At 33.7% G+C, this 22080-nt stretch overlaps 1 protein-coding gene across 7 annotated transcripts in view; it reads left to right on the top strand.

Annotated features, from left to right (window-relative positions):
* LOC123673246 (focal adhesion kinase 1-like) overlaps positions 1 to 22080 on the top strand; it is a 335822-nt gene that overhangs the window by 116577 nt on the left and 197165 nt on the right. The window lies entirely within an intron of this gene.

Genomic DNA, 22080 nt, shown 5'->3' with positions numbered 1-22080 from the left:
TTTTTTCAGGTAGTATTTCTATTGACTGATAATAACTCTCACATTTTGATTATGCATTTATTCCCAATTTTTTTAAAGAAGAAAGAAATTGCCATTTCTAGAGAAATGAGAATTTCAGATTTCAAAATGTCTAATTACTACTCCTTTACAAATAAGTTAATAATTTGAAGCTTTAATCTCAATTTTCAGACTTGAATTGGTCCAACATCTCTAGATACTTCTAATTGATATTCGACAAATAAATATCCTGTATAATTATCCATCCAAACGAAAATAATCCATCTTCTGAAAAGAAAAACAATGTTTACTATATAGAATTAATTTTAATAATGATTCAAAAGTGATGAAATTTTGCAGACTTACTTATTTTGGGTCTTAGATCACGAATCCGTTGTCATAAATTCCTTAATCCAGCTATTTTTTTTTTTTTAATTGTGAAATTGGCCTAATGAAGGTGAGGTTATCCACATTAATAGCTAGTTTTCTTGTATTTTATTAACTGATTCTCGTTAGAAATGATTTATTAATCACATTTCAAGCTTTCCCTGACATAAAAATGCCTTTTTTTCGTCAAAATCGATGGTTTTATCGATTGTTTATATATGGCGGCGGCCATCATGTTTAATACGTAAAGTCTGTCAGATGCATAGACCTAATATCTATGATATAAGGTCTATGGTCAGATGCGAAATAATCTGCAACGTTGCCTGTATGCCAGATCTTCTTGATGGGATCGGTTTTTCACTTGGTGGAAATTCATATTAATAGATCGTTTGAGATTATGACGTATTATAAAACTGTATGGCAAGTTTATTTTCGAAATGAATAAATGGTAGTTCATATGGTGTTATTCTGGTTTTTTCGATATTGGCATCGGATTCAGTTTAGTCCTCCTGACCATATACAGGGACATTGATGTTGACGAGAACGCTGTGATTACAAGGTTTTCAAATTAGATTTTGTGTTATACTTGCCAATTGTCTTCTTTTTTTTTCATATGAAACAATAGATTTACTATTTTTTTTTAAATTTCTACCTGAATGGCTAAAACCGTGATAAGTAAATAAATATATTATAATATAACAAATACATAAGCGTACAAATTTTTTTAACGAAATTTGAGGCCTTATTGTAAAACACTGGTTATACATTTATGATTCGAAATATTGCCCATCGCTGGTCACTATACTTTCTCACATCTTTCGGGCAGCGTACGAATTGAAAAAACTGGTCATCTTTTGAAGCGATCCACGAATCGATCCAAGTTTTTAATTCTTCATAAGATAGGAAGTGCTGGTCAGCCAGGCTGTGTGCTATTGATCGAAACAAGTGATAGTCCGAGGGAGCAACGTCTGGAGAATACGTCGGGTGGGGTAGGAATTCCCATTTCAACTTTTTCAAGTATATCTTGACTTTCGCAACATGGAGTCGAGCATTGTCATGCAGTAAAATCCATTCATCTACTCTCTCGTCGTATTGCGGCGGTTTGTCTCTCAATGCTTGACACAAACGCATTGATTGCGTTCGATAACGATCGCCTGTGATCGTTTCAGTCGGTTTTAACAACTCATAATACACTACGCCGAGCTGGTCCCACCAAATACTGAGCATGACCTTAGAACCGAGAATATCGGTTTAGCCGTCGACATGGAAGCATGGCCGGGATATCCACATGATTTTATGTGCTTGGGATTATCGTAATGAACCCGTTTTTCGTCTCCAATCCCAATCCGATGCAGAAATTCCTTCCGTCTTTGCCTCGAAAGCAGCTGTTCACAAACAAACAAACTCCGTTCAAACACCTCCCGGCTTCAACTCGTACGGCACCCACTTTTCTTGTTCTGAATCATTCCTATGACTTTCAGGCGTTTTGAAATGGCTTGTAGTCCTAATGATCCTGTCAATTATTGTTGCGTTTGAAATGAGTTTTGATCAAGTATTGCCTCCAATTCTGCATCTTCAAAAACCTTCTCTCTTTTCGCGATGCTGGTCTTCGACATCAAAATCACCATTCTTGAAGCGTTGAAACCACTCTCGGCACGTTCTTTCACTAATAGCGGCCTCACCATAGGTATTTGAGAGCATTCGATGAGCCTAAGCCGCAGATTTATTCATATTTCAGTAGAAAATTAAAACCTCCCTCAAATGACGAGAATTTGACTCGTAAGCTGACATGGTTAATCGTGAATAACTTTATGATGCAGACACAAATCGACTAACATGTCGATGGCGTTATGTTCACAAATAACTAAACTTATTGTATGACATCTACGATATATTTATTTCAAATATCACTTACCGTTACAGCCAGCTATTGCAAAACGGCAGGAGCAAAGTTGTACGCCTAAATCTAAAATTTCGGAATATGACATTGTTCAGCTAAAATATTTTCGTAGTTCAGGCGCTTCCGGTTATATAAGAATTAAAAAATTTTTTTTCAAAACAAAATTTTTTTTCCTTTTATGTCTCAGATATTATCGAGATTTCCATTCTCAATTACTCTTTGCTAAAATTATTGTGTTAGTCCTCATAGTTTTCAAAATATCAAGGAAAAACCGTAAAAAAGAGAGAATTTCCTTAGTCACAATTACCCGAATTATTTTTACTGTGAATATCCTATGCCTATTTCAATTCACTTTCTCAAACTAAAATGATGTTGGAACATCGTGCATATCTTGAATTTGAGAAATATCATCACAGGGTGCCAAAAATTGTGAACAAAATTTGATCATAAATTTCGATTTTCAAATCAGAACCCTATTTTTTGTGATTTCGCTGGATTCTACGGTAAAAAATAAGGGTAGTGTCCAAACGTGATTATGCTCTCAAATTCAATAATTCAAGAGTTATTTGAGATTTTATGAATTTATGTTATACGTAGGGTCAATTTTATTCGATTTGTTTCCAGACAGATTAGCAATAATACTCTATGACCATAGAAATTTAAATATCTAATTACTTTACATGTGACAGGTATTTTCATTATCAAAGCTTCACTAATTTGATTTCACGAATTGAATTTCCGATATTCAAATGACAAAATTCTGGATATACTTTTCTCTAATTATGTGGCAAATCAGTTCTTTCCGGCACATTTTGTGGAACAAAATAGACTGGAAAGGATTTATCTATTATTTGTCAAATTTGTGATACAGAAAACTGTTCTACCAACCAACATTTTTCAATGCAAAAATCACTAATAGATATTTATGGAAATTTCCGTCAATTTCAATAAAAAGGCAGTGAATTCGGGAACATAATGTTTAAAACTCGTACAGAAGGCTCATTCTACCACTCGGTCATTTTGAACTCTTGGAAGAATATCAATAAGTTCTGCACTTGTATTATAAATATCTAATTCCATATTCACGATGAATGCATTAGAATTATTGGTAGAACTCATCAAATTTAAAATCAGAAATTTCCTCATCTTCTTGAAAGGATGTTGCATACTTCATGAATATCCATTATACTGGATGGAGTACCTACCTAGAAGAAAAAAACCTCTACCTACCAAATGAAATAAAATCATGCAGGACTCCTGTGTGCCAATTCTATTCATATGAAAAAGCGGTAGAATACATTTTATGAATTCAGGAAAAAATCAGCGTGGTGATGAAAAGGGAGTAACAGAAAGTTTGAAACATCCTTCCGAATCATCTTCTCGTCAATTGGTGGTAAATGTGGATATTTCTGATTGAATGCTCGACAAGTTCTCGAAACAATTCTGTTGCATTCACTGTGGATATGGAATAGATCCAGAATTTCATTATTTGAATAACGGGGATTCATATCGTCAAATTATAATCTACTAGATTCAATAATGAGTACACCTGTCACTTTGAAATAATTGAATATTTGAAACGCACTCTAGAAACAGATTGAATGAAATTGACCCTACGTATAACAAAAATTCATAAAATCTGGAATAACTCTTGAATTATTGAATTTGAGAGCATAATCATGTTTGAACACTACCCTTATTTTTACCGTAGAATTCAACGAAATCACAAAAAAATAGGGTTCTGATTTGAAAATCGAAAGTTATGATCAAATTTTGTTCACAATATTTGAAACACCCTGTCATGATATTTTTCAAATTCAAGATATGCACGATATTCCAACATCATTCTAGTTTGTGAAAGTGAATTGAGTATACGCATAGGATATTCACAGTGAAAATAATTCACGTGATAGTGACTATGGAAATTCTCTCATTTTTACGGTTTTTTCTTAATATTTTGAAAACTATGAGAACTAACGCAATAATTTTAGCAGAGGGTAATTGAGAATGGAAATCTTGATAATATCTGAGACATAAAATGAAAAAAATTATTTTTTTCGAAGAATTTTTTTTTAATTATTGTATAACCGGAAGTGCCAGAACTTCTAAAATATTTTAGCTGAATAGGTCATCATGAACAATGTCATATTCTGAATTTTCAGATTTCAAATCGGCCCCGTTCTCCAGAAACGTCGAATAGGCCTTCGAACTTGAAACACCCTGTATAAATATTCATATAAATATCTAAATATAAATATTTTTGAGAGGTTAAGCTCGATATCGGTGTAATCTGGGATTTGGTACCATAGAAAAACTCGAAACCCTTAACGGCGAACCCCCTCAAACTTAAGGCTAGGACCGCCCTTGATTTGTCGTCATGGAAAGTTATTTGCATCAAATATTTTCATGTGAGCAAGGGCGAAATGGTATGTTCTAAGAAAGAAGTCATATAGAATTCTACCCTAGAATCAGCATAGGATACCGAGTGAATCGTCTAAAATCAGCTAACGATACAAGGTTTCCGAAAAAAATCTTTTATTTTCTAGAGGGATACCCAGTGAAGGATCTACCGGCATAGTAACGGGGTCCAAGGGGCGGAGCCCCTTCGGCGAGCAGAGCGAGTCTAAGTATATATAAAACCGCTTGCACATATACGTCAAACTTTAAACGTAAAATCACAGCCCAAACGGGACCATCTAGAGCAAAAATGACAAGAATAAGACCCCCCTCAAAATCGTCTGGAGATCCCGGGAAAAATCCCAAACCTTCGATTCTCCTCGCGGTTTTCGAGTATACGGGGTGTTTCGGATCATTTTGACATTTCAAGTCCCATATTTCTGTGGTATCTGTGGACAATTTGACTGTCAGTGTCATGTTAATAATAAATATTCCATTTCCATATATGAAACTTCTTGAAAAAGTTTGCAGTTTCCAAAACTGTTATTCAATATTTAAATAAATGCCGACAGATAAAATGCAAAGTCTTCGGCGAATCAAAAATTCGATAGATATTTGTCAAAATTTAGAAATGAATATTTATATCATCGAATGCATTTTCCTCAATTCAGGTTTGTTTTAAGTGTTTGTATCATTCAATTGGATATGAATGTTACTTCATTTCAGGAATTTTTCGTTTATTTTCCACAAACTATAAAACTACATTCTCTTTCGTGAGAATTTGAATTTATTGCGACAGAAGATGGAACTACCAAAGAGAACAGAAGCTTCATCTGATCATGTATTAAACAGATAGAGAAACTTCTTATAGATAATTCACAATTGGCTTTATTACTGGAAAAAGAGCCATGTTAGTCAGATGACATTCAAAAATTTCCATGTGTTCTTTGAATATCTAAAATATACAGTTTTACGACTGAAGAGTGCAAAAATATAAGTGACCTATCAGTTTTTGAAGAATTTGAGTGCAGTGCTGTTGAATTTATAATGAAGAAATCAAATCGTTGTGTAATCTTTCATACGAATAATTTCAACCATATATACCCTGTTATATTATCATAATATTATTTGTCGTTCAACTGAAACCTTGGAAATTAAGAGACTCTCAAACTTATAACCTGATTTCTCAAAAAGGTTCTATCTAGATATTAAATTTGCTTATGAGGTAACATAAGCCATGGGTATTCGAAAGGCAAGTCTATTCATTCTGTCTCTTTTCAGGTTGTTCATTTATAGCTATACTATATACATATATAAAATCAGTTCAAATTTCTCACTTGAATTACTAGTCAAAATGTTACGACAGAAATAAAATTTGAAGGATCATTCAGTATATGAAAAATTTTGACATGGCAGTTACTTTCGAAATTGGTATAAATTTTCCAGCAATTCAATGTAGGTATAAAATACTTTAATCTTTCTTTACTTGCATCTTGAAATGAGTTTTGCACTTTTCCTGTGTTCAATAATGAGATAATTATTGAATTGAATCAAGAGATTAACAAAGTGTGCTTTATCAGGATTAGTTAATACTGCTAAAGACGTTGATAAACCTATTAATTTTTTATATGGTTCATCATTACAACTCTCTTATGTTGAATCAATTTTCAATTAAGTTTTCAAAGGAGTTTTCATGTGTTTACAATCAGACATGTTGAATCATTACAATACATATTTGAAGAATATAAACAATTACTATACTACCTTTTTCATAATTTCTAGGAATATTCATCCCTAAACATTTTTTAGCGTTCCCTTAATTCTTTATGATAAAATTATCACTTAAATTTTCTATCAGATATATTCATTCAGAATAAACATTAGTTAAAACAAAGAAATCATCCACGTACAATGCAACAACAGTTAGCAAGTTATTTTTGGATTGTAAATACAATGCTCAATTGTTGATCTTTTTCTACTTATATCTGTCAAAATTTTATTTACTATATAGGACATAAATTGCCCTGTTCAATTTACTTCTGAGTAAAACCCAAAGCTACAAGCTGTCCTCCACTGAATCAGAATTATCTAGTGAAACTTCTATATCATCCCTTATCTATGATAACTACATCTCGACTGATGACATTGTTACCTGTATTCTGTATCCCTTTGATCGTTCACCAGAACCCACAAGAATCATTTTTGTCCATATACCTTCAAGAAATATGCAACAGAAGAGTAAGCAAAATAGAAATCACTATTTGGTATTCTAAATCTATGCAACCTACCTTTATAATTGCAAATTATATATTGTATTAGTTTATAAATTATGAAAAATAACCTACTATTAACCAAATTTTTAGATTTCAAAAGGTGTCCTTCCTTGTATTCTAAATATATACACCCTATATAATTGTTGATCATATATTGTATTTCTTAATAAATTATGGAATAGAAGAATAATTTGTTGCTCAACTGAAAAAAATATTAATGAACCTTGGAAATGAGGGACTTCTTATAACCTGATTTCTCTTTCAGTTTATTATAGCTATACTGAATATTCCTAAAACAAAAATTTCACTGTAGGTCTTTTCATAGATCTTATCGAATGATTAAGAAAATTCAATATTTGTCAAAACTGAAAATAAACATTGAATGTAGTTTCTTTTTCAGGTAGTATTTCTATTGACTGATAATAACTCTCACATTTTGCTTATGCATTTTTCCCAAATTTTTTAAAGAAGAAAGAAATTGCCATTTCTAGAGAAATGAGAATTTCAGATTTCAAAATGTCTAATTACTACTTCAAATATATATACACCCTATATAATTGTTGATCAAATATTGTGTATTTCTTTACAAATAAGTTAATAATTTGAAGCTTTAATCTCAATTTTCAGACTTAAATTGGTCCAACATCTCTAGATACTTCTAATTGATATTCGACAAATAAATATCCTGTATAATTATCCATCCAAACGAGAATAATCCATCTTCTGAAAAGAAAAACAATGTTTACTATATAGAATTAATTTGAATGATAATTCAAAAGTGATGAAATTTTGCAGACTTACTTATTTTGGGTCTTAGATCACGAATCCGCTATCATAAATTCCTTAATCCAGCTAGTTTTTTTTTTTTAATTGTGAAATTGGCCTAATGAAGGTGAGGTTATCCACATTAATAACTAGTTTTCTTGTATTTTATTAACTGATTCTCGTTAGAAATGATTAATTAATCACATTTCAAGCTTTCCCTGAAATAAAAATGCCTTTTTTTCGTCAAAATCGATGGTTTCATCCATTGTTTATATATGGCGGCGGCCATCATGTTTAATACGTAACGTCTGTCAGATGCTTAGACCTAATATTAGGTCTATGGTCAGATGCGAAATAATCTGCAATGTTGCCTGTATGCCAGATCTTCTTGATTGATCGGTTTTTTACTTGGTGGAAATTCATATTAATAGATTGTTTGAGATTATGACGTATTATAAAACTGTATGGGAACTCATAATTTTCGCACAGCTATTCGAGCAGAAAATTCGGCAAGTTTATTTTCGAAATGAATAAATGGTAGTTCATATGGTGTTATTCTGGTTTTTTCGATATTGGCATCGGATTCAGTTTAGTCCTCCTGAACATATACAGGGACATTGATGTTGACGAGGACGCTGTGATTACAAGGTTTTCAAAGGGTTCACAGACCAAATTAGATTTTGTGTTATACTTGCCAATTGTCTTCTTTTTTTTTCATATGAAACAATAGATTTACTATTTTTTTTTTTAAATTTCTACCTGAATGGCTAAAACCGTGATAAGTAAATAAATATGTTATAATATAACAAATACATAAGCGTACAAATTTTTTCACCGAAATTTGAGGCTTTATTGTAAAACACTGATTATACATTTATGATTTGAAATATTGCCCATCGCTGGTCACTATACTTTCTCACATCTTTCGGGCAGCGTACGAATTGAAAAAACTGGTCATCTTTTGAAGCGATCCACGAATCGATCCAAGTTTTTAATTCTTCATAAGATAGGAAGTGCTGGTCAGCCAGGCTGTGTGCTATTGATCGAAACAAGTGATAGTCCGAGGGAGCAACGTCTGGAGAATACGTTGGGTGGGATAGGAATTCCCATTTCAACTTTTTCAAGTATATCTTGACTTTCGCAACATGGAGTCGAGCATTGTCATGCAGTAAAATCCATTCATCTACTCTCTCGTCGTATTGCGGCGGTTTGACTCTCAATGCTCGACACAAACGCATTGATTGCGTTCGATAACGATCGCCTGTGATCGTTTCAGTCGGTTTTAACTCATAATACACTACGCCGATCTGGTCCCACCAAATACTGAGCATGACCTTAGAACCGAGAATATTCGGTTTAGCCGTCGACGTGGAAGCATGGCCGGGATATCCACATGATTTTATGTGCTTGGGATTATCGTAATGAACCCGTTTTTCGTCTCCAGTCCCAATCCGATGCAGAAATTCCTTCCGTCTTTGCCTCGAAAGCAGCTGTTCACAAACAAACAAACTCCGTTCAAACACCTCCCGGCTTCAACTCGTACGGCACCCACTTTTCTTGTTTCTGAATCATTCCTATGACTTTCAGGCGTTTTGAAATGGCTTGTAGTCCTAATGATCCTGTCAATTATTGTTGCGTTTGAAATGAGTCTTGATCAAGTATTGCCTCCAATTCTGCATCTCCAAAAACCTTCTCTCTTCCACCGCGATGCTGGTCTTCGACATCAAAATCACCATTCTTGAAGCGTTGAAACCACTCTCGGCACGTTCTTTCACTAATAGCGGCCTCACCATAGGTATTCGAGAGCATTCGATGAGCCTCAGCCGCAGATTCATTCATATTTCCGTAGAAAATTAAAACCTCCCTCAAATGACGAGAATTTGACTAGTAAGCTGACATGGTTAATCGTGAATATCTTTATGATGCAGACACAAATCGACTAACATGTCGATGGCGTTATGTTCACAAATAACTAAGTTTATTGTATGACATCTACGATATATTTATTTCGACTACCACTTACCGTTACAGCCAGCTATTGCAAAACGGCAAGAGCAAAGTTGTACGCCTAAATCTAAAATTTCGGAATATGACATTGTTCAGCTAAAATATTTTCGAAGTTCAGGCGCTTCCGGTTATATAAGAATTAAAAAAAATTTTTTCAAAACAAACTTTTTTTTCATTTTATGTCTCAGATATTATCGAGATTTCCATTCTCAATTACTCTTTGCTAAAATTATTGTGTTAGTCCTCATAGTTTTCAAAATATCAAGGAAAAACCGTAAAAAAGAGAGAATTTCCTTATTCACAATTACCTGAATTATTTTTACTGTGAATATCCTATGCCTATTTCAATTCACTTTCTCAAACTAAAATGATGTTGAAACATCGTGCATATCTTGAATTTAAGAAATATCATCACAGGGTGCCAAAAATTGTGAACAAAATTTGATCATAACTTTCGATTTTCAAATCAGAACCCTATTTTTTTGTGATTTCGCTGGATTCTACGGTAAAAAATAAGGGTAGTGTCCAAACGTGATTATGCTCTCAAATTCAATAATTCAAGAGTTATTTGAGATTTTATGAATTTATGTTATACGTAGGATCAATTTTATTCGATCTGTTTCCAGACAGACTAGCAATAATACTCTATGACCATAGAAAGTTAAATATCTAATTACTTTACATGTGACAGGTATTTTCATTATCAAAGCTTCACTAATTTGATTTCACGAATTGAATTTCCGATATTCAAATGACAAAATTCTGGATATACTTTTCTCTAATTATTTGGCAGATCAGTTCTTTCCGGCACATTTTGTGGAACAAAATAGACTGGAACGGATTTATCTATTATTTGTCAAATTTGTGATACAGAAAACTGTTCTACCAACCAACATTTTTCAATGCAAAAATCACTAATAGATATTTATGGAAATTTCCGTCAATTTCAATAAAAAGGCAGTGAATTCGGGAACATAATGTTTAAAACTCGTACAGAAGGCTCATTCTAACACTCGGTCATTCTGAACTCTTGGAAGAATATCAATAAGTTCTGCACTTGTATTATAAATATCTAATTCCATATTCACGATGAATGCAATAGAATTATTGATAGAACTCATCAAATTTTAAATCAGAAATTTCCTCATCTACTTGAAAGGATGTTGCATACTTCATGAATATCCATTATACTGGATGGAGTACCTACCTAGAAGAAAAAAACCTCTACCTACCAAATGAAATAAAATCATGCAGGACTCCTGTGTGCCAATTCTATTCATATGAAAAAGCGGTAGAATACATTTTATGAATTCAGGAAAAAATCAGCGTGGTGATGAAAAGGGAGTAACAGAAAGTTTGAAACATCCTTCCGAATTATCTTCTCGTCAATTGGTGGTAAATGTGGATATTTCTGATTGAATGCTCGACAAGTTCTCGAAAAAATTCTGTTGCATTCACCGTGGATATGGAATAGATCCAGAATTTCATTATTTGAATAACGGGGATTCATATCATCAAATTATAATCTACTAGATTCAATAATGAGTACACCTGTCACTTCGAAATAATTGAATATTTGAAACGCACTCTAGAAACAGATTGAATGAAATTGACCCTACGTATAACATAAATTCATAAAATCTGGAATAACTCTTGAATTATTGAATTTGAGAGCATAATCATGTTTGAACACTACCCTTATTTTTACAGTAGAATTCAACGAAATCACAAAAAAATAGGGTTCTGATTTGAAAATCGAAAGTTATGATCAAATTTTGTTCACAATTTTTGGCACAATATTTGAAACACCCTGTGATGATATTTTTCAAATTCAAGATATGCACGATATTCCAACATCATTCTAGTTTGTGAAAGTGAATTGAGTATACGCATAGGATATTCACAGTGAAAATAATTCACGTGATAGTGACTATGGAAATTCTCTCTTTTTTACGGTTTTTTCTTGATATTTTGAAAACTATGAGAACTAACGCAATAATTTTAGCAGAGAGTAATTGAGAATGGAAATCTTTATAATATATGAGACATAAAATGAAAAAAAATGGTTTTTTCGAAGAATTTTTTTTTAATTCTTGTATAACCGGAAGTGCCAGAACTTCTAAAATATTTTAGCTGAATAGGGCAATGTCATATTCTGAATTTTCAGATTTCAAATCGGCCCCGTTCTCCAGAAACGTCTAATAGGCCTTCGAACTTGAAGCACCCTGTATAAATATTCATATAAATATCTAAATATAAATATTTTTGAGAGGTTAAGCTCGATATCGGTGTAATCTGGGATTTGGTCCCATAGAAAAACTCGAAACCCTTAACGGCGAACCCCCTCAAAATTTAAGGCTAGGACCGCCCTTGGTTTGTCGTCATGGAAAGTTATTTGCATCAAATATTTTCATGTGAGCAAGGGCGAAACGATATGTTCTAGGCAAGAAGTCTTATAGAATTCTACCCTAGAATCAGCATAGGATACCGAGTGAATCGTCTAAAATCAGCTAACGATACATGATACAAGGTTTCCGAAAAAAATCTTTTATTTTCTAGAGGGATACCCAGTGAAGGATCTACCGGCATAGTGACGGGGTCCAAGGGGCAGAGCCCCTTCGGCGAGCAGAGCGAGTTTTGATTATAAGAACGCTTCGACTCACTTCAACATGGCTGACTGACAAAAGTTTTGGAAATATACAAAATCGATCCAATTGTAACAAATTTTCTGAAGCTTGCAATGGGCAATTGGAAAACAAACATTGAGCTTTCCACGGCAAACATAAAAACCAGGCTGTTTATATATATACAGGGTGTTTCATCATAAACTGGACAAACATATATATTCGTGTAGAGGACATCGGGAGAATCATTTTTGCCTTATACAATATATCCCGTTTTTGACGCATAAGCGAGATACAGGGTGTTCAACGTCAATTTTGAGCAAGATTCTTATGGGTGTGATCAGTTTTGTATAACACTCAAAGAAACGGTTTTTGGTCAAATCTCAGTATTTTTGGGTCCTCTATTCAGAAAAGTTGATGAAATCCGAAAAAAGGATTACAAAATGGCGGAAAACCTGCAACGTTCCTAATTTTTTTTTTCCGGTGGTCAAATTGAATTTTAGTTCCTGAATGAACACAATTTTCTAAGAATTTCTGTGCAAAAATTTTTTCAAAAATCGAATACAAATTTTTTTTTACATGTCTACAGCGATAAAAAAATTTCACCCGAAATGGATGAAATTTTGTAAAATTGTACTCCTTCAATTATCAATCACGAATATGAAAACAGAATTGTGAAATATTAAACGGTTTCGTTACTACAGCCATTCAAATGTTTCGTTCAAACCTCCAAAAAAAATTTAGAATGGCTTCTTAGAGGCAAAATTATTAAATTATTCCTATTTCCAAAAATTCCGGATGCTAAAATGTATTTATACAAAAAAAATTCGGTGAAACTCAGTTTGGAGTCGAACCCTCGAACGTAAGTATTAATGAAGAAATTAAGACAGTTCTAAGGATATTAATATTCGTTGCTAAGCAACGGAATTTCGTAGCTCATAGAATTCTACTGGTTTTTGAATTTCACTAAATATAATTTCGCAAGTATCGTGACACGAATTTGTTTGGAAACGAAAATGAAATATTCTCTTTTGGAAAAAAATGATATTGTGCAGGCTTATTATGAAGCGAATTGCTCAGGCAGAAAAGCAAGGGAAATATACTCCCGCAGATTTCCAAGCAGAAATTTGCCAAACTTCAAAACTTTTTATGAAACAGTACGCAAATTACGTGAAGAAGGAAGTTTGCACCGGAAAAAGAAGGAAACAATAAGAACAAACGATGATCGCATCCTTAATTTAGTAGGAGATAACCCAATGATTTCAACAAGAATTCTTTCGAACCACCCTTCAGTGAATAAAAGTAAAACTACTGTTTGGAGAGTACTCAAAAGGAACAGCTTCCATTCGTTCCATTTCCAACTCTGCCAAACTTTAGAAGACGGTGATTTTCATAGAAGAAAAGAATTCTGTCAGTTTATTTTGAGAAGAGTACGTGGAAATAGGGATTTTCTCCATCAAATTTTATTTACGGATGAAACTACTTTTCAGAGGGATGGTTTCTTCAACAGAAAAAATAATATTTTATGGCATAGAGAAAATCCGCATGCCACGGTATCAAAAAATAGCCAGAAGAGGTTTTCAGTTAATGTTTGGGCGGGAATAAAAGATAAATTCATTATCGGACCATACATTCTTCCTCAAACATTGACTGGAAACGGCTATTATCACTTCCTGACGGAGATTCTGCCAGATCTTGAAGATATTCCGCTGAGTCAGATTCAGGGCATTTGGTACCAGCATGATGGTTGCCCTGCCCACACAACTCGAGATTTAAGAGGGTATCTAGATGAAGAATACCCACGCCGATGGATTGGCCGATTAGGACCTATCGCATGGCCTCCTCGTTCGCCGGATCTCACACCACTTGATTTTTATTTCTGGGGACATCTCAATAGTCTTGTTTATGATAAGAGAGCTCCATTAAACTCAAAGGAAGAACTTATTCAACGAATTGAATCAGCTGCCGAGGAGATCCGGCAAAACCCCGAAATGATACGTTCAGCGGTCGATAGTGTTGCGAAAAGGGCGAGAATGTGTATTCTTAAAAATGGAAACATCTTCGAAAACGATTTATAAATTGATTTTTTCACTAATCTGTTTTTTTTTGTGTTTATAAAATGTAGAATTATTAGTAAAAAATTCAGGTTTATTTCTTTGAATAATTCGTTTAATAATAAGCATGAACCATGACATTTTTTCCAAAAGAGAATATGTCATTTTCGTTTCCAAACAAATTCGTGCCACGATACTTGCGAAATTTTATTCAGTGAAATTCAAATAACCAGTAGAATTCTATGAGCTACGAAATTCCGTTGCTTAGCAACGAATATTAATATCCTTAGAACTGTCTTAATTTCTTCATTAATACTTACGTTGGAATCGAGGGTTCGACTCCCAACTAGTTTCACCGAATTTTTTTTGTATAAATACATTTTAGCATCCGGAATTTTTGGAAATAGCAATAATTTAATAATTTTGACTCTAAGAAGCCATTCTAATTTTTTTTTTGAGGTTTGAACGAAACATTTGAATGGCTGTAGTAACGAAACCGTTTGATATTTTGCAATTCTGTTTTCATATTCGTGATTGATAATTGAAGGAGTACAGTTGTACAAAATTTCATCCATTTCGGGTGAAATTTTTTTATCGCTGTAGACATGTAAAAAAAAATTTGTGTTCGATTTTTGAAAAAATTTTTGCACAGAAATTCTTAGAAAATTGTGTTCATTCAGAAACTAAAATTCAATTTGACCACCGGAAAAAAAAAATTAGGAACGTTGCAGGTTTTCCGCCATTTTGTAATGCTTTTTTCGGATTTCATCAACTTTTCTGAATAGAGGACCCAAAAATACTGAGATTTGACCAAAAACCGTTTCTTTGAGTGTTACACAAAACTGACCACACCCATAAGAATCTTGCTCAAAATTGACGTTTAACACCCTGTATCTCGCTTATGCGTCGAAAACGGGATATATTGTATAAGGCAAAAATGATTCTCCCGATGTCCTCTACACGAATATATATGTTTGTCCAGTTTATGATTATATATATATATATATATATATATATATATATATATATATATATATATATATATATATATATGTATATATATATATATATATATATACAGGGTGTTTCATCATAAACTGGACAAACATATATATTCGTGTAGAGGACATCGGGAGAATCATTTTTGCCTTATACAATATATCCCGTTTTCGACGCATAAGCGAGATACAGGGTGTTAAACGTCAATTTTGAGCAAGATTCTTATGGGTGTGGTCAGTTTTGTATAACATATAATATATATATATATATATATAAGCGTGAATGGCCTCGTACACCGAAAGACCACTCAACATCTAAATGAACTGGACCTGCCGCACAACACCATCACGTGGATGCAGAAAGCAGTAATCCTGGGAACTGTCAGCATAGTGAGAAAAATAATATATCCCCACTAGCTCACGGAGGTACTCTTGGCGCGTGCGCCCGGGTATCACGGCTACCACGAGAAGTGTGAAATTTAAAAAAAAAAAAAAATATATATATATATATATATATATATATATATATATATATTTTAAATTTCACACTTCTCTTGTTTGAAGAGTTTTCTTGGGTTTTTTAGCACATGGTTCTTGACCAGTAAATAGTTATTTACTTTTCCATAAAATATATTCATTCCTACATATGTTTCGGCCACCAATCTAGCATTCTTAAACTCGAAATTGAGTCCAAACAGTCATAAATCTTAGAAGTCAAAAAACAACCGCATCCTGTGTATACTTCTGCCATTCCGAAATCCAAACTGATTTTCGCCTGAACCTTCACTTTCTCCTTAAAAGAGAATCATTCGGTTATTATATAGTTATATACAGGGTGTTTCCTAAACATGCGGCAAAAATTCAGGGGGTTGTTCCTTGGACTATTCTAAGAATATTTTGTCCTTTGATGATTTTTGAAAAACCTCTTTGTTTCGAAGATACAGGGCGAACAACATTTTTCATATTTTTAAAATTAATAATAGTTTAAATAAAAATGCGTACCGCACTGTGTTTACTAAGCAGGTACAATTTATTTTTTAATTTGTTTAACAACATTCCAATTACTAAAAACGGCCAGTTTTTTGACTAAAAATTACTAATACATCACAAAACGAATTCAAATGAAAACCGTGTTTAATCTGTATTCCTTTACCATCTGCACTTATCAATTTTTAGTCAAAAAACTGGCCGTTTTTAGTAATTGGAATGTTGTTAAACAAATTTAAAAATAAATTGTACCTACTTAGTAAACACAGTGCGGTACGCATTTTTATTTAAACTATTATTAATTTTAAAAATATGAAAAATGTTGTTCGCCCTGTATCTTCGAAACAAAGAGGTTTTTCAAAAATCATCCAAGGACAAAACATGCTTAAAATAGTCCAAGGAACAACCCCCTGAATTTTTGCCGCATGTTTAGGAAACACCCTGTATAATTCGTTCTAAAAATTTAGAGATACTTGAAAATAACTAAATAGGCCTATAATTATTAAATACGTTTCTGTCAGTGGTTTAACAAGAGTAGTTTTCAGAATAGTTGGGAAAGTGGCTGTCTCTAGTGATAAGTTGATAAGATACGATAAAGGTTCAACTATGTTTGATATGATTCTTTTTAGTGTATCGGCTTGATTCCATCCAATCTGGGGCCTTATGTGATTTGAGATTCTTAATAATTTCAAAAACTTCAAGTTCATTTGTCGATCCGAACATTAACTGAAAAGGGTTCTGTTTAAACCGAAAACTAGGATGCTTATTTGTAGGTTTTATGTTTTTTGCTGGTCGCCCCTATACTAGAGAAAAATGAATTAAATGCTTTCGCTATTTTTTGACTACCGGTGATGGTATCTTGATCTGTTTTTAACTAATTGATTTTTCTTTGTTTATTATTAAAATATACGGCTTTTGTACCATTTTCTATGTGACCCCTTAGTTCATGAATAAATAATTCCATAGCTAAATTAACATCTCCAAAATTGTAAATTTCCTGCCAATAAAGTTCCGACAAAACCCCATTCAATAGCGGATATGCAATAAACTTTTTTACTCTTTCTGTTTGTTGTTCTCCAACTAAATTTGCGCACTGTTCAATCCGAAGAATAACGTGGTAGTGATCCGTAATATCAACATGCAGAACTACCGGAACAACATTCACTAAGTCAATACCAGTCTTCAGAAATATGTGGTCAATACATGTAGCACTTTCTGGTCAAACAGAATGTTCTTATACTGTTCATCTTCGGTAGAGTTTGAAAACAGATCAATATTATTATCACCGACAAATATGTTTATATCGCAACTAACAGAATTCATGTTGAAGAAATGAACCAGACAATCATAAAAAAGCACCTTAGTATGAGGCATGTATAACAATATTTGCCTTCTTGCTTCCAAAAAAAAAAAACAAATATTTGCAAGATTCTTAAACCATATACACAGTGAATTTTACCTGTATAACTACAATTTGAATTAACATAAATGACAAAACCATCGTTTCGATTTACGATTTACATTACCTTCATTATAAAGCATAGCATAGTGTTCCTACCGAAATAGTGAGGGATTCAACAACCGCCAAGATTCAGTCAATATTATTACATCATATGTCGCCTTGATTTCACTAATAATTATTTTCAGCTGACTATTTAAGCGTCTAATATTCAAATGTAAAAGTCTGAAACCGAAATGCACAGTTTCACTATCCATTGAGTTCAAATCATTTACATCTGACCATTAATATCTTTTATGTCCCTGTCATATTGTTCGATAAATCTATCCATCGCGTTTCATAAAGTTCAGTAGATTATAATCAGTGCGATCTTGAACTTTTTTAATCTGCTGTTGAAGCAAAGGACAGTTCTGGTCTAAAACACCATGGTGTATATCATGTTGCGTTTTGTATTTCAAGTTACTATCACTATCAATACAATTCATACATTTCTTGACATAAGTTTTGCATTCTTTATAGTGATGTAAATCGGTACAATCGGAACATTTGCTAGATCCACTGAACTTGCAGCCTCTTGTCTTGTGATTGAAATTTAACATTTGTAACATTGTAATGTAACACCCTTAGATTTTCCCGAACAACACACTCCCCATACCTATACATATACTGCTGCCTGCTGTGATTAGTTTTCTGAACGCTAAACCATTGCATTGGACTAGAGCATATTGGGCTCGATTATTTCCATTATTTTTCATAAATAACAGTTTAAGTAGATCTTGCTGATCAAAAAAAGTATACTGGGTTTTGATAGCGTCTATTATATGTGCAGGGCTGACTGATTTTTCAATATTCCCAATGAAAACGGTCGGACTCGTAAGTTTAGTTTCACTTATTTCGTAGTCCTGGCCTGTAGCTCGTTTTTCATCAATTTATTCGATTCTTCAGAATCGCACCTAATAAGAACGCATCGATCATTACTTTTTTTTATTTTGTTGACACCAACGGGCATTTTGCTTACTACCATTTTAGACTCGATATCTTTCCTTGTTTTAGCGCAATCTTGGTACTGCTTAGGTTACAGATTATACAGGGTGTCCCGGGAAGAATGAGACAAACGAATACCATGAATTGAGGTCATCATGGAGGACCCTTATCAAAAGGTTTCAATCGCCTGAGTGCCTTCGTTTGGGGTATACAGGGTGATGTTCATCCTATGAGTGAAATTTCACTGTTGAATAACTCTTCAACTAATCGACCGAATATATTGAAATTTTAAAGTTAAGTCGCCCTTTACCATCGCCTTTCTGCAATATTTCTGAATTCGAGTAAATCACATCCGGACTAGGAAAATTGCAGACTTGATCCAATATTCACGAAAATAGAAAAAGTTTAAAATTTTCCTAGTCTGGACCTGATTTGTTCGATTTCAGAATTATTGAACGAAGCCGATAGTGAAATGTGACAAAACTTCAAAACTTGAAATTATTCAGTGGATTTAGTGAAGAGTTATTGAACTAAAAAAATTGCACTCATAAGGGAATGTTTATTGATCACCCTATATGACCGTGCCAAGTAGAGATTAAGAATTTTTATAATGAATTAATTCTTTGTGGTTACGAAAAAGAAAAAAAAATCATAATAATCACGTACAGGGTGATCCAATATTCACGAAAATAGGGAAAGTCTGAAATTTTCCTAGTTCGGATCTGATTTATTCGAATTCTGAAATATTGAAGAAAGGCGATAGTGAAGGGTGACAAAACTTCAAAATTTGAAATTATTCGGTCGATTACTTGAAGAGTTATTCAAGATTGAAATTTCCCTCATAAGATGAACATCACCCTGTAAATCCCAAACGAAGCCACTCAGGCGATTGAAACCTTTTGATACGGGTCCTCCATGATGACCTCAATTCATGGTATTCGTTTGTCGCATTCTTCCCGGGACACCCTGTATATGGCATATTGTTTTTATTATCCGGGATAGAATTTACTGGACAACTAGCAACCTGAGCATACGACCTTTGAAAAAATGTTTAAGAACTCTCCAAGTCTTCCTTAAATTTAATTACACTTTCTTCCAAAAGATCAATGACTTTTGCCTTACTTTCAATTGGCTATCCTAATTTTCAATAATCGTATGAAGTAATTCCAGAGTTCCTCTTTTTAAACATGATCGACAATAAAACTTCAATACACGCTTTCCCTTGAGCTCAAATACGGACATCTCTGAAGACGACAAATTCGAGCACCCCCTACAGTATCCTTGAGAATGTAGGATTTCACATATGCCTACTTATGCGTTTCCGTCCCTTGCACACACACCGGACTCATCAGTGTATCAGTGTATATTTGTGTGTGCCGTGTCACAGACGCTTGGAGAATTTATTATTATCGGGAGCCGCCGGGACTCGAACCCGGAACCTTATCGCATCTCGGTGAGTGAGTCTACACTCTTAACCTCTAGGCCACCGAGTGCTGTGTTTTTTCTTGCTATGTGGAGCTTTTATGAGAAGCCGCCACAAGAACAACCATCACAAGTAACGATTGTCGACCTCGATGTACTCGGTTTCTTACACTTTATGCATTCAATATTTCGCTTATCTCTGAACCAGCCGGTTCGAGTAAAAAACTGATATGCGAGATAATGATTATCACATTACTTTGTTAGGTATTGTTCCAACAATCGCGATTAGAAAGTCAACCACACCACCAGAAGCACCAAATTTCAGTGAATATTTTCATATAAATTTCAATATTTGATTTTAAAATAAACCACTCAATATTAAAATTCTTGTCGAAGGTCTTTCGTACGCGATACATACACTTGACAGAATTGCAGCGCTTTGTCTCCGACATTTTGCTGATTCAGCGTTGTTTTCAGCACACTAAAGAGTGCTGACTTTCTAAACTCGCCTCATATCTCTGGAAGTAGCTATTTTGCAAGAAAAGTTATTGTCTATATTCTCAGAAAAAAAGTATTCACAAAATTCAAGCAAGACTCTACTTCATTTGCGCCGATGTTATAGAGGGTAAAAGCTCATCCTCACGGTGATAGTAACTATCACGATAGTACTATCGTAACTTTTTTTGCCACAAGCAATTACCGTGATGATGAATTATCGTATATTCAGTACCAAATTATTCGATTTTGATGAAAATGATCGTATACATATTTTTGTCCTCAAGTATTGAGTTATCTTGAAATTTGAGACTCAAAAGTACTAGTGTACTAATACACATATTTGATTTATGAAGACTGAATTCTATCTTATATCCTAAGTTCACCATAGGTCTGACCATAGACTTGGAATCATTTCTGTGGTTGATTTTTGTCCTCAAGTATATGAGTTATCTTAAAATTTGAGACTTTAAAATACTAGTTTACTAATATACATATTTGATTTATGAAGGCTGAATTCTATATTTTATCCCAAGTTCACCATTGGTCTGACCATAGACTTGGAATCATTTCTGTGGTTGACCTCAATTTAACTTCAACCCCAAAATTGCAATTCGGAAATGTCAGCGGCATAAGAAACACGGTGGAAAGTAATCGAACGCAAAGTTTTACGATACTAGAAATCTGTATGTGGGATCCGAATTCTTAACACCCAACTGAATGATACGCTACTGACTTGACGATACGTAAACTACGGAGGACCATGCAGTTTTATCGATATAGGGAGACGTAAGGGGAAGAGGTTCTTGAGACGGAAACTGGAGCACGATACATACGAACGAGGGTGGCATTCGACGTTACAGATTAGACGGGAAAAGTTAGGGAATTCGACGTTAGAAATTAGAGTGATGAGACGCAAAGATTCGACTTTACAGATTAGACGGAAAAGATTAAGGTATTCGACGTGAGCGAATAGACGGACATAGTTAGAATTCGACGTGATAGACGCATATGATTCGACGTGAAATATATTAGACGCAGCTAGTTAAATAATTCGACGTTAGATATAGACGGATCAACTCGAATAATCAGACAATTAGACGATTAAGAATTATACGAAATAAAATAAGTTCGATAGACGAAAGTTCAGTGGCTGTACATTCAATTGAAGTTGAATTGTACATAGTGTAAATAAACAATAGTTAAGTTCCGGCGGCCTTTTTATATAAACCCCTAGACAACAAAATAAAAACCCTACATTTTGGGGGCTCGTCCGGGATAGAAGTGAAAAAACTCCTACATCGTCCGGGATCGAAGAAGAAGGAAGCCCT

This window comes from Harmonia axyridis, chromosome 1 (genome assembly GCF_914767665.1).
Source record: "Harmonia axyridis chromosome 1, icHarAxyr1.1, whole genome shotgun sequence".
Classification (NCBI taxonomy): Eukaryota; Metazoa; Arthropoda; class Insecta; order Coleoptera; family Coccinellidae; genus Harmonia; species Harmonia axyridis.
Note: the sequence above shows the minus strand (reverse complement) of the source record. Positions and strands in the feature narration are given on the sequence as shown.